The sequence below is a fragment of the Rousettus aegyptiacus genome, unplaced genomic scaffold (assembly GCF_014176215.1).
Source record: "Rousettus aegyptiacus isolate mRouAeg1 unplaced genomic scaffold, mRouAeg1.p scaffold_m13_p_1, whole genome shotgun sequence".
Classification (NCBI taxonomy): Eukaryota; Metazoa; Chordata; class Mammalia; order Chiroptera; family Pteropodidae; genus Rousettus; species Rousettus aegyptiacus.
In genome coordinates this window covers 98,723,127-98,736,618 of record NW_023416284.1, presented here as the reverse complement: position 1 = coordinate 98,736,618, position 13,492 = coordinate 98,723,127, and the positions used below count along the sequence as shown (strand labels likewise).

Genomic DNA, 13,492 nt, shown 5'->3' with positions numbered 1-13,492 from the left:
GAAAGAACCTTGACCAGGGTCTGGAACTGTCATTTCCAAACACAAATTAGTAGGCCTTGGTAACTGATTTGACTGTGAACAGTAATTCCTTAATATCACCAAATATTTCGTAGTTCAAATTTTCCCAATTACCTCATTTTTTAAAAAGTTTCCTTGTTTGAATTGAAATCCAAGTAAAGTTCAGCCATTGCAATACTCGATTGTATCTCTCTCTCTTGGCTGCTCCCACTCTTATTCTTTCCTTGCAACCTTGTTAAAGAAACTGTGTCATGTGTCCTAGAGTTTCTTTTAGTTTGAATATTGGGGACTGTATCCCAATGGTGCTTGTTAACATTTATTATGTTCTTTACTATGTTATCTATAAATGTGTAGTCACATCTAGAGACTAATTAAGTTTGGGTTCTATTTTTATTTTTTATTTTTGAAGAAATACTAAGTGTTTGTGTATACTTTTATCAGTGAGTAATGTCCAGTTGTCTTCTTTGTGTGTGTATGATGGTAGTAGCCATTGGTGATCATTGCCTAGGTCTGCTGATTCATGAGTCTTCCATAAATGGAACTATTAGCTAGTGGCTTTGGTTAATATATTAGGAATTCATTCTAGGGTATACAACATTTAGGTACAGATTATTTTAAACATTTTCTAACCTTTTATATTGTCTGCATCTATTTCCATTGGTGTGCTGATTTATCTCTGGACCCTTTCATCATGGTTTAGAGTCCTCTATTTGATCAGGTAGATCATCTTGTTTTTCATACCCTAATTAAAAAATTACTTTTGCTTTTTTAGTTTTCATCAATATATTTTCTCCCTTTTGAGGATATATAAAAGGAATCTTAGATATAACTATTAATAATTTGCCAATGAGAACACTAAAGTAGAAAATTATTTGTTCATTCATGCCATGTTTCATTCAATAAAGTTTATTTAGTACCTGCTATGTTCTTGGCACCATGCCTGCCTCAGGCTGGTTATAGTTGTGACAGGGTCAATCAGACAGGCAATTACAGTGCAACATGGCAGATACTGAGTAAGGGAAGGTATATATGTATGCTCTCAGAGCGCATAGAAGGTACACCTATCCCAGTCTTGGGGAGCAGGTATCCTGAGTGAAGGAATGCTATCCTAAGATATAAAGGATAAGTAGAGTCAGGCTAAGGAAGGAGTGGGTGGCCACGATAATGATGAAAATGTTCTAAGGAAGGCGGCAGCTTGTGGAAAGGCCTGGAAGTGAGAGAGAGCAGTTCCTTAGGTGCACTAAAAATAATTTAGAACAACTGGAGCATATGTGGTAAGAGGAAAGAGGGGTGGGCTATAGAGAGATATGTAGAATCAGACCACAAAACACTTGATAAACCATGAGTTTGGGCTTTAACCCCAAAGTAGTAAAAATGATATATTTGGGATTTAGGCTGAATGCAGGAAAACCTCTTAAAAGATAGTTACAGAAATGTGGGCTAGAACTGATGGTGGTCTAAATTAGATTAAAGACAATGAAGATGAAAGTAGCTTTGTTCATTCTTTCAGAAAATAATTACCGAGCACCTATTTTTTAGTAGATGCTGTTCCAGGCATCTACAGTGACTAAAATACACAGAACTCCCTGCCTTCATGGAGCTTATAGTCTAGTGGGGAGAAAGACAATAAAAGTAAATATATACTGCATCTAGATAGTGGTAATTGCTAGGGAGGAAAATACATCAGAAAATGAATTGAAGATAGGAAGTGTTAAGTGGGGAATGGTTTTATATAGACTGACCAGCAAAGGCTTCTCTGAGAAGCGTGAGAAGCTTGATTTGAGTATGTATCTGAATTAAATGAGGAAGCAAGCCTTGTGACTGACTGTCTGGGGGGCAGGGGGTGGGTGGGCGGAGAGCAATCTGAGACAGAGAAAACACACACCCAGGTCCTGAGATCAGAGAATACCTGTGTGTTGGAAGAACAGTGAGGAGAGGTCAGTGGCTGAAAAGAAGTACTTGAAGGGGAGAATAATGGGAGGTGAGGTTATATTATATATGGCCTTATTGTTCACTGTAAAGTGTGAACAGTAAGGCCATATATAATATATATGGATATAATGGAGAGAAGTAGTGTCAAGATTCATAAGGAAGAATCAATATAATACAGTCTTTAAATTTTAGATTTCGGGATCAACTGGATATGGGAGGTTGTGAAGAGGAAGGAGTCTTAATCACTGAGATAGGTAACACAACACATCAATCTCATAATATGAACATTTTACTTTAAGAGACTAAAGCCGCTGGAGCAGAAAAGTTTAAATACCTATTATCATGCAAATCTCTTATTTCATTTTTTAAATAAATTTATTTATTTAAATTAGTTTCAGGTGTACAGTACATTGGTTAGACATCTATAATGTTCATAAAATGATCTCCCCAGTTGCTCCCTCCCTCCCCTGCCCCTCCACTTAGCCATCATATTAATGCTAACTGCATTCCCTCTGCCATGCTCCCCGTGCCCAATTATCAACTACTAATTTGTACTTCTTTAACCTTTCACCCCATTTTCCCAGCCTCCCAACCTCCCTCCCCTCTGTCCATCACCAAATTATCCACTATATTTGTGAATTTCATTTTTTATTACAACATTGGAGAAGAGGTAATATTGATTACACCCAGTATGAAGGAGGAGAAGTCTCTCACCATAGAATGGATTTTCTTCCAGTTTTGGCAGATCTCCAGTTAGGGACAGACTTGACTGTTCAGCAGCTCAGAGAATGCCTGAGTGATGATGGGCAACAAGCTAGATATAGATGGAGCCCTTAGGATTCTGAAAACCACCCCCAGCACATGCTACCATATTCTGCACATGCACGTGCACGTACACACACACACACACACTTATATTTTGTCTTTATTCACAGTCTTTAAGATGTCTGATAACTGCATAGATGACATTAACCTACTTGAATAGTATAGCAGATACTTCTACAGAGAGATAAGTCATTATAATTTTGTGTCTATACTAAGCATGATTTTAGGAAATGTATCCATCCATTGACTCCTTACTTACTATTGATATACATGCATTGCTGCCTGATGTCTGGGCTACAAAAATGACAACGCCATGTCATTGTTCCAGGTCTCAAGGACTTCAAAGTCTAATAAGTGGACAGAGGAAACCAAGGATTACAGTTAGGCGTGCCTAACTGGTATGAGAACTTGGTATGAGAATACCAAGGAAATGTTACTTAAGCTCTAGCCTAAGTTAGGTGAACTTCTAAAAGAAGAGGATAACTTCTGAATCCAGGGCTTTTTCATTTATTTCCTAATCTGTGTGTAAAACTTCTTTCTACCTACTGTCCTTCTTTCTCAGTATTCTGTAGGCTATACTAGCCAGAGGAAACGAGTACAAGCAAATAGGATAAGCAGGTTCATATGTAGTTTATATTAATTTGTAGTTAAAATTAATAATGCTATTATAAAAATAAAACTACATAGAAGTAGCTTTAAAAATAAAGCGGCTTCTATCCTATAGAAGAGCATTCGCAAACTTCTAACATTTGTACATCACTGTTGATTTTTGCCACATTCCAGTAACTTCTATAGAGTTTACTAATATTTTTCTGCAAAGCAAATTACTTTTTTTTTTTTAACTTAAAGCCTACTTGATCCTCATCCTAAAAAATATCCACAGAGTTGGGAATTTTCTGTTATTTTATAAAACACATTAAAATAATAAAATAATAAAGCTAAATTAAAAATATTTGCCTCTGGAGAGGTCCACTTCCAGATAAGAGAGAGTAAGCACACTCTGCCCAGTCTCCCACTAATGCAGCTAAAAATCTGGATAGAACACATAAAACTGCAATTTAAAGACTCCGAAAAGTCAGTAGTAGCAGGTAGATTAGAGAAGACCAGGATTTGAAGTGCTGCCATCCAGCTGGGAGTTTCCCTTTTTATTTCTTCTTCCCCTGGCCTGAGCACGCAATGCAGCCCAAACTTAGAAATGGGTAACAGGCATGGAATGAGAGAGGTCCAAGGTAAACCTAGTTCTGACTTGAATGGAAAGGATAAATCTACCACCCAGAGAAGAAGTGGTAGAAGCTCCCCTCTTTAAAATTCTTCTCTCCATTGTCTCATTTCTTGTAGTATTGGTACTAAGAGTAACAGCTGCAGGGCCACAGATGCCTAAAACTCTAGTGGCAGGGACCCTTCCTCTCCAGTTGGAGAAGCTGTAGTCCTAAAAAGGTGAGGCAAATCTCCATCACTTTCTTTTTTTCTATTTACCTGCTGCCTAATCCCCAAACTATGTGGTAGAATGGAACAACAAAAGCCCCAGCTTTCTGGCTGGAAGACAGAGTGGAGCTCCAGGGAACTGAAGAGTACCGGGGAGACGATGGAGAGGGAGGAGCGTGGGGAAACAACCCCACTGAGTTTTTGAACTACAGACTTACCCCTAAACAGCACATGTGTGGACCTGGTCCTAAATAGCACATCCAAAAACTCCTGAGAATTGAACTGTGAGAAATCTCTGTTCAGGTCCTAGACTGGCCACTGGGTAGCGCTCTTGCCAGACAGACCCAAAAGCTCTGCGAAGGCTTTGAATGTAGAACTGATATTTAAATCATACCCCACAGAGGTTGTTTGGAACTTTGAATCCAACCAGGTTGATTGCCTGCTAAAACAAATAACAACAACAACAAAAATCAACATTTTCCATAGAATTTACACAAGGTTCAGAGTATCATAATACTCAAAATGCCAGGATATAATACAAAATCATTTAGCCTACAAAAAAACAAACAAATAAAAAAAAAAAAAAAAGGAAAATCTCAATGAATGTGAAAAAGACAACCAATAGATGTCAACACTGAGGTAATCCCCTGCACAAGGATTATGCCTTTCCCTTCAGTTTGACTTGCAAGCCCAGGCTACCCAGTGGCCAGTCTAAAATCTGAATTCTCAGATTTTAAGGGACTTTTTTATAGTAAGATGCAAAGAGGGTTGAAAGGAGATAATCTATCATATGGCTCAATACAAATTTTATTAAGCCCTTTGTGTGTTTTGTGTTTCTATGTGATTCTTTTCTATTATTACTTTTCGGGCAGATGGGTAATATGCCTCGAGGCCAGCTGGCACTTTAGCATTGAGATAAGTAACAGGTTGAGGATGCAGATATAGAGAGGCACACCTTAGGCTTTGTAGCTGAAGATGATAGCCACTGACCAGTGATTGCTGTCTAGCCAGCGGGTCCACACCAGTTGCCCACACACACTGGTCCGTGATTTGTAGCTGCAGATTCCATGTACTAAATTTGGCACAGTTCGCCCCTGCCATCCTTTCTTCAGAAAGAAATATTCCAGGTGCTCATCAATGCTCCCTAGGTTTATCTGACACTGTGATTTCTCTAAGTCTCCAGTAATGCCATATCATCTGAAGTTTTGCTTTAGTGTGTCATCAAAGTGTTTTTGTTTTTTTTTCTTTTCTGCTCAAGTTATCTCTGTTTAGCTCATCACACAGCAGTGGCTACTTAGGAATGAAAAGCAGAGAATTTCAGAAAGCAAACTTGAGAAAGAACCTACTGAAAGTGATGGAGCTTAGGAGCTTATTAATATTATAAATGCTTAAAGTCTCAAGTGTGTCAAGTTTTGAGTTGTGCAGGGAGTCTAAGAAGGTAGTTTCAAATCGTAAAACAAGTTTACAGCATTAAAATGACTAAATCGGATTGTGAGGGACTAAACAGTCAGATTTACTTGAAGGAGGTGACTACTAAGAGCCCAGAGTAATAATTTGTCTCAAAATACCTGTATATTACCTTTATAATATTTTACCAATGGGAAGGGGAATTTTGTGGGTCAAGTGGAAAGATCTTAGCAGAGAGCAAGCTAATCATAGTCTTAACTTTGTTAACAGTGTCAGCTCCATGACAAGATCACCCTATGTAATGATTACCATTTCTTGAGCTCTAACTTTGTGCCAGGCATTGCCATAAACATTTTATTTATGTTAATTCATGTAATCCTCACAACCCCCTGTAAGCTAGAAACTGTTATTGTTCCCATATTACAGATGAGGAAACTGAAGCCTAGAGAGATTATTGCCAAAAGTCATATTTATCTAATAAAGACAGAGCTAGAATTCCACTATACTCTATTGCCTCTCAGTTTATTTATAAATGACACGCTAAAAGCATCTACCACAACTATTTTACAGAGTTTTGGGAAGCAGAAAGTGAAATAATAAAAATATTAAAGTACTACTCAAAAGAAAGCGTAGTATAAAAGTTGCCGGCAGTTACCAGGAGAATCCCTTCCCTAGAGAACTGCGGTGTTTATTTGTTTGTTTGTTTGTTTGCTTATTAGTTAGCTTTTTTAGGAAGGTGATGTGGAAAGCACTGGGCTGGGAGTCAGGAAATCTGGGTTTCTTTTCTAATTCTAACTCACTAGGCAATTTTTTAAAATTAAATTTATGGTGGTAACATTGGTTAATAACATTATATATAAGTTTTAAGTGTATAATTCTGTAATACATCATCTGTATGTTGCATTGTGTGCTCACCTCCAAAGTCTAGTCTTTGACCATATATTTCACCCCCTTCACCTTCATCCTCCCCCTACCCCCATCTCCTCTGGTAACCTTCATACTGTTGTCTGTGTCTGTGAATTTATTTTATTCATTTGTTGCTTTCTGTTTTATATCTCACATATGAATGAAATTATATGGTTCTTGTCCTTTTCATCTGACTTATTCAACTAGCATGATACTCTCAAGATCATTCCATGTTGTCGCAAATGGCAGTATTTTATCTTTTCTTATGTCTGAGTAGTGTACCACTCTATAAATGTACCACATCTTCATTATTCATTTATCCATCCAAGGACACATAGGTTATTTCCATGTCTTGGGTACCATGAATAATGCTGCAGTGAACACAGGGGTACATGTATCTTTACAAATAAGCGTTTTCAAAATTTTCAGGTAGATGCCTAGAAGAATTGCTAGGTCATATGGTTATTTTTTTGAGGAACCTCCATGCTGTCTTCCATAGAGGCTGTAACAGTTTACATTCCTACCAGCAATGTATCGGGGTTCCTTTTTCTCTACATCCTTTCTAACACTTGTTATTTCTTGTCTTATTGTTAATAGCCATTCTAATCGGTGTGAGGTGGTACCTCATTGTGGTTTTGATTTGCATTTATCTTATAGCTAGTGAAGTTTTGTATAACTTTTCATGTATCTGTTGGCCATTTGTATGTCTTCTTGGGAAAAGTGTCTGTTCAGGTTCTCTGCCATTTTTAATAGTTTTTTGTTGTTGAGTTATGTGAGTTCTTTATGTACTTTGGATATTAGCCCCTTATCAGAGGTATTGTTTACAAATACCTTCTTCCATTTAGTTGGTTGTCTTCTGTTGTTGTTGATGGTTTCTTTTGCTGTGCAGAAGCATTTTAGTTTAATGTAGTCCTATTCATTTATTTCTGCTTTTACTTCCCTTTAGGTAAATCCCGTTGATTGTATGAGCCTTAGTTTCCCTGTCTGTAAAATCAGGAAGCAAAATCAAGTATCAAAGCTGGGAACCCTGGGCCTCTCAGAATCTGATCATACCAGCCTTTTCTTTTTAATTGTCTTTCAATTTTATTATTTTTCAATCTTTTTATCTTTTTAAATGTATGTGTAACATTATATGTAGTACATATGTTAATTTGTGAAATACAAAAATCTAATAACCACATGCGAATTCACCACCAGAATGTTAATCAATGACAATATTCTCTTCCCTTACCCCATACCCCATTCTCCTGTACAAAGTTAACTGCTGTCTCATTTTTGTGATCACACAGTCTTACAAGAGCCTCTGGAGGCCATCTAGCCCCACATGCCTTACTCTTTCAAAAAAAAAAAAAAAAAAAAAAAAAAAAACTAGCTCACAGGAGCTCAGTGACTTGGGTCAGCTTTTATTTGTTTGTTTGTTTGTTTGTTTTTCTTTTCACCTGTTCTCTCACTCCCATCCCCTTTGGCAGTCCCCAGCTTGTTCTCTGTATCTATGGGTCTGTTTCCGTTTTGTTTATTCATTTATTTTGTTCTTTTAGATTCCACATATAAGTGAAATTATATGGTATTTGTCTTTCTCTGACTTATTTCACTTAGCATTATACTCTCTAGGTCCACCCATGTTGTCACAAATGGCAAGATTTCATTCATTTTTGTTGCTGAAGAATATTCCAGTTGTGCGTGAGTGCATGTGTGTATGTTATATGCCACATCTTCTTTATACATTCATCTGTTGATGGACAACTAAGTTGCTTCTATATCTTGGCCTGATAACTTCAGTTGCATACAAAAACTACTACTTCCTTACATCTCTCCACACTTTGTTATTGATGTCACAAATTATATCTTTATATACTGTATACCTATTCACAGATTTATAAAGGTTTTAAAAAAGTTTTTGTCATTTAAATTCAATGCACCACAATTACAATAGTACAGTTTACTATATTCGTGTTTTTACTTTTACTGGAGAACCTCCTATTTTCATATGGCTTTGTGTTGTTATCTACTGTCCTTTTCTTTCAACTTGAAGGAATTCCTTTAGAATTTCTTGTAGAGCAGTTTTAGTCGTCGTAAACTCTTAATTTCACCTTCATTTTTGAAGAATAGTTTTGCCAGATACACTATTCTTGGTTGACATTTTTTTCTTTCAGCACTTTGAATATACTGTCCCATGCTCTCCTAGCCTACAGATTTTCTGCTGAGAAATCACTGATGATAATATGGAAGGTCACTTGTATGTGACAGATGGCTTTTCTCTTGTTGCTCTCAAGACTCCATCTTTGATTTTAGAGTTTGTTTATAATGTGTTTTGCTGTGGTTCTTTTTGGATTTATCTTAGTTAGAATCTTTTGAGTTTTATTGGTTTGTCTAGTTCTTTACTCAGATTTGGAAAGTTTTCAGCCATTATTTCCTCAAATAAGCTCTCTGCCCCTTTCTCTTTTTTCTTTCTGAGATTCCAGTAATGTGTATATTGGCCCTCTTAATAGTGTCCTATAAGTCACTTAGGCTCTCTTCCTCCCCCGCCCCCCGCCACCTCCACCCTACTCCCACCTCCCTTGGCCGAATTGCAAACGTCCTGTCTTAAAGTTCACTGATTCTTTCTTCTGCATTATCACATTTACTATTAAACCACTCTAATTATTTTTTTTTTCATTTTAGTTAACTGTAGTTTTCAGCTCTAGAATTTTTTTATAGTTTCTGTCTCCTAGTTGATATTCTCATTTATTCATGCAGTGTTTTCCTGATTTTGTTTAGATGTTTATATGTATTCTCTTTTAGCCCATCAAACATCTTTATGATGGTTATTTTTTTCTTTTTTCTGACTTTATTGAAATATAATAGACAATTAGTTGCACGTATTTACATTGTACAATTCAATGAGTTTTTCAGTTATAGTTGGCATACAATAATATATTAGGTTCAGTTGTACAACATAGTAATTAGAGATCTATATAACTTATAAAGTGATCACCCCACTAAATCTAGTACCCCTTTCCCCCCTTACATATTTATTACAACATTGTTAACCATTTTGCTTATGCTACACTTTATTTCTCCATGTCTATTTTGTAACTATCCATTTGTACTTCTTAATCTTCTGCCCTTCTACGCCATCCCCCCCAATCCCTCTTCCATCTAGTAGCCCTCAAAATATTCTCTGTATGAGTTTATTTCCATTTTTATTATCGTTGTTATTCTTTTGTCCTTTAGATTCCGCATATATGTGAGACTATGTGATATTTGTCTTTCTCTATCTGACTTATTTCATTCAGTGCAATACCTTCTAGGTCCTTCAAGGCAATATCTTTTTCTATCCCCTTCCTTTTAGTCTGTGTGTGTCTTTTAATCTGAAGTGAATCTCGTAGGCAGTATATGTAGGGGTCTTATTTTCTTATCTGTTTAGCCACTCTATCTTTTGGTTGGAGCACTTAATTCTTTTCCATTTGAGGTACTTTTTGATAGGAATGTAGTTATTACTATTCTTTATTCCTGTTTTTGATACATGTTTTTTCTTAAAGAAGTCCCTCCAACATTTCTTGGAATACTGGCTCGGTGTTGATTAATTACATTAGCTTATTTTTGTCTGGGAAGCTCTTAATCTGTCCTTTGACTCTGATAGCTTTGCTGGACAAAATATTTTTGGTTGTAGATCCTAGGTTATCATCACTTTGAATATTTTGTACCAAGCCCTTCTGTCCTGCATAGTTTTTTTGTTTTTTTTTTGTTTTTTTTTTGAGAAATCAGCTGCCAGTCTTATGGGTGTTCCCTCATAGATAACTATCTGCTTTTCTCTTGTTGCTTTTAAGATTCTCTCTTTGCATTTGACCTTTGGCATTTTAATTATAATGTGTCTTGATATGGGCCTCTTTGGGTTCATCTTTTTTGGGAGTCTCTAAGCTTTATGGGGTTTATGTCTATTTCCTTCACCAGATTTGGGAAGTTTTCCATCATTATTTCTTCAAATAGCTCTCCAACTTCTTATTTTCATTCAGGTATCCCTATGACATGTCTATTTTTACATTTGATAGTGTTCCATAGGCTCCTTAAGTTATTATTATAGTCTTGATTTTTTTTTTCTTGCCTTCCTCTCTATTGGCGGTTCAATCCTCTTCATCCACCTGTTGATTCCCTTTAATATACTCTTCATCGCAGATAATGTGTTGTTCATTTCTGACTGGTTCCCTTTTATAATTTCCGTTTCCATTTTTATGTTTTTTTTATCTTTTTGTTAGAGTTCTCACCGAATTCATCTACACTTCCCCCAAATTCCTTGAGCATCTTTATTTTATTATTTATTTTTTTATTTTTTAGGCGAGGCAACCCTTGGTTGACCTCACAGATTACAAGGACCTTGTCAGCTTACAATCCCTTATTTTTTATTTTTTTTACGCCTACAGCACCTGGTCTTCCTAGGTGGTCTCCCATCCAAGTACTAACCAGGCTCGACCCTGCCTAGCTTCGGAGATCAGACGAGATTGGGTTTGTTTAGGGTAGCATGGCCATAGACCTCTTGAACATCTTTATAACAAGTGTTTTCAACTCTGCATCTGTTCTATTGCTTGACTCTGTTATTCCTGGATCTCTCTTCTGTTCTCTCATATGGTTTCTGCTTCTTCGTCTTCCTATTTTGGCTGCCTTTCTATGTCTTCTGTTTCTATGTGCTAAGCAAAGCTCCTAAGTCTCCTAGTCTTATTAGTGTGGCTTTGTGTGGTAGGTGTCCGCTGACACAGTCTTTTGAGGAGTTCAGCTGCAAGCCAAATTTAACCCAAGCCTGTGCCCCTCCAGGACCATCTGTTAAGATTCAGCAAGCAATCCACAGATGCTGTGCTTATAGTTGCCTCAAGAGGCCACACCAGAAACCGAGGTCAGCTGCCACCAGTGTGAATCTTGGGGTTGGCTCAGCAAGGAGCACCTGACTCGTAAAGGACACAATTGGATGTGGCTTGGGTGGGGCTTCCAGTTGGGGGAGGCAGAGATTCAGGGAAATCTCTGGGCAGAGCGGCCTCTGTTATCTCAGCTATGGTGGCACTGAGTCTGCCCACTGGGAGTAGGGAGCGCACAACTGGAACAGTGGATACCACCAGCACTTCTTCCCGGGAGAGGGCCTTACCTCCAGCCCTCTCCCGGACAGCCCAGTGTCCCCCTGTAAGTCCCTGGTTCCCCCTGAGCAGCCGACCCAGTGCTGGTGCTCAGAGCGAACAGATCGGTCACCACAAAAGTCCACTCCCAGACATGGCCCCTTTAAGAGGCATCTGCAGCTGCCAGCTGCCACGGCCATAGCTTCTGTCCCACTCAGCCGCTTGGGACTGGGCAGCCTTGTGTCTTCACCCCCTCCAACCTTCTACCTTTGAGGAGTGATTTCTTATTTCTCTCCCTAGTTGTAGTGCTCTGTTGATCTAGATCTCAGGCAGCTTTCCTTACTGGTTGCTCCACGTTTCTGTCACAACTTTGATTTGGTTGCCAGAGGGATGAACAAAGCCTCTAACATCTACACCATTTTTCCCTCTCCTATGATAGTTATTTTAAGCTCTTCGTCAGGTAGCTCATAGTTTGGAGTCTGTTTCTGAAGTTTAGTTTATTCTTTTGTTGAGCAATGTTTTCTTGTTTCTTTGTGTACTTCGTGATTTTTTTACTGAGATTTTGCCATTTGATAAAACAACAATCTGCCCTAGTCTTTGTGTACTAGATTCATGCAGGGAAAGACCTTCACAAGTTAGCCAGCCTGGTTGAAGGTTCTTGGACCTCTCAATCCATTTCTGATTTTTTGCTCCTCCTGATGCCTGTTCTGCGAAATAGCACCTCTAACATGCTGCTTGTCTCTGTTTTCAGTGGCTTCCAAACTGGCATCAGTCTGGTCAGTGCTCTGAGTCAGGTGAGACAGAAACCCATCCCTCAGGGAGCCCGCAGGCAAACCAAAACGCTGGGTGCATTGTCCCATTTGCTTCTGTCCAGAGGGAGGAGCCCTGGTTTCAGGGGGTTTCCTCCTCGTTTCTCTGTGCTAGTTGATATAGGTGGAAGGACATGATGGGCACACAAATACCATGAAGTTCTTTACTTCTTTTCTTGGGATCTCTTGGATTTATAATGACCTAGGTGCTGTGCTATAGTTCCTCACCTGATCTCCGAGTTCTCATAGAGGTATTTTTTTCAACTTACTGTTGTTTAGTGTCTCTGATGAGGAACAGCCTATAGCTTCCTAGTCTGCCATCCTGCTGACTTCACTCCTTCTAATACTTTTTATTTTTAAAGCACTTTATTTTTAAAGCATTTTTCTTGGCATTGGAAATATGGAAAAATTGGAGCTTCCTTGAAGTAACCTGCCTTCAAGCCAAGAAGGCGAGATTCATAAAAGTACCAGTATTTTGTAGGTTGTAGTAAATGTCCAACCTATAAATGCAATAGGTGCTCAGAGTAGAACTTCATAGGTAGATAAGCTTTGAACTTAAAAAGAATAAGACTGTGTAGATTATACTCTCCTTGAAGGCAGGGACTGCATTTTTTCACTATATTTCCAGGGCCAACGGAATACCTAATAGTTATTCCAATTATTTACTGAGCAAATGAATGAGCAGAAGGGAATATAGAGGCCCTTTCTAGAGGAGGACAGTATTAGCAAAGGTGAGGGGGCAACAGTGTGTTTAGTGTGTTTGGGAAGCAAGACAATGAATAGTTTGGCTACATTGGAGGGAACCTATGAAATACTCAGAAATAGTTGGAGAGTTTCCATAGGGACTAGATAGTAAAAAGTCTTAAATGCTAATCAGAGGATAGTGAGGCGCCGTAGACATTTCTGGAGCAGTTATTATTCGAAAGGGGTTTTTGCATAAGGTTGGGTGGAAATTTATTTTCCACTGTGAAAGAAAAATTTTAAGATAATTAGTGGCTGCTTGATTTGGGTACACAATAGGCAGAGGGAAAGAAGGGATCCTTAATGAGGCAAAAGTTTTCTTATTCGATAAGTGGGAGAGTGATGGTT

At 38.1% G+C, this 13,492-nt stretch overlaps 2 protein-coding genes and 1 pseudogene across 11 annotated transcripts in view; 2 read left to right on the top strand and 1 right to left on the bottom strand.

Moving 5' to 3' along the window:
• Nucleotides 1-13,492, top strand: part of USP49 (ubiquitin specific peptidase 49) — a 79,588-nt gene that overhangs the window by 33,833 nt on the left and 32,263 nt on the right. The window lies entirely within an intron of this gene.
• MED20 (mediator complex subunit 20) overlaps nt 1-13,492 on the top strand; it is a 62,607-nt gene that overhangs the window by 41,003 nt on the left and 8,112 nt on the right. The window lies entirely within an intron of this gene.
• Nucleotides 10,905-11,023, bottom strand: LOC118605161 (annotated as a pseudogene).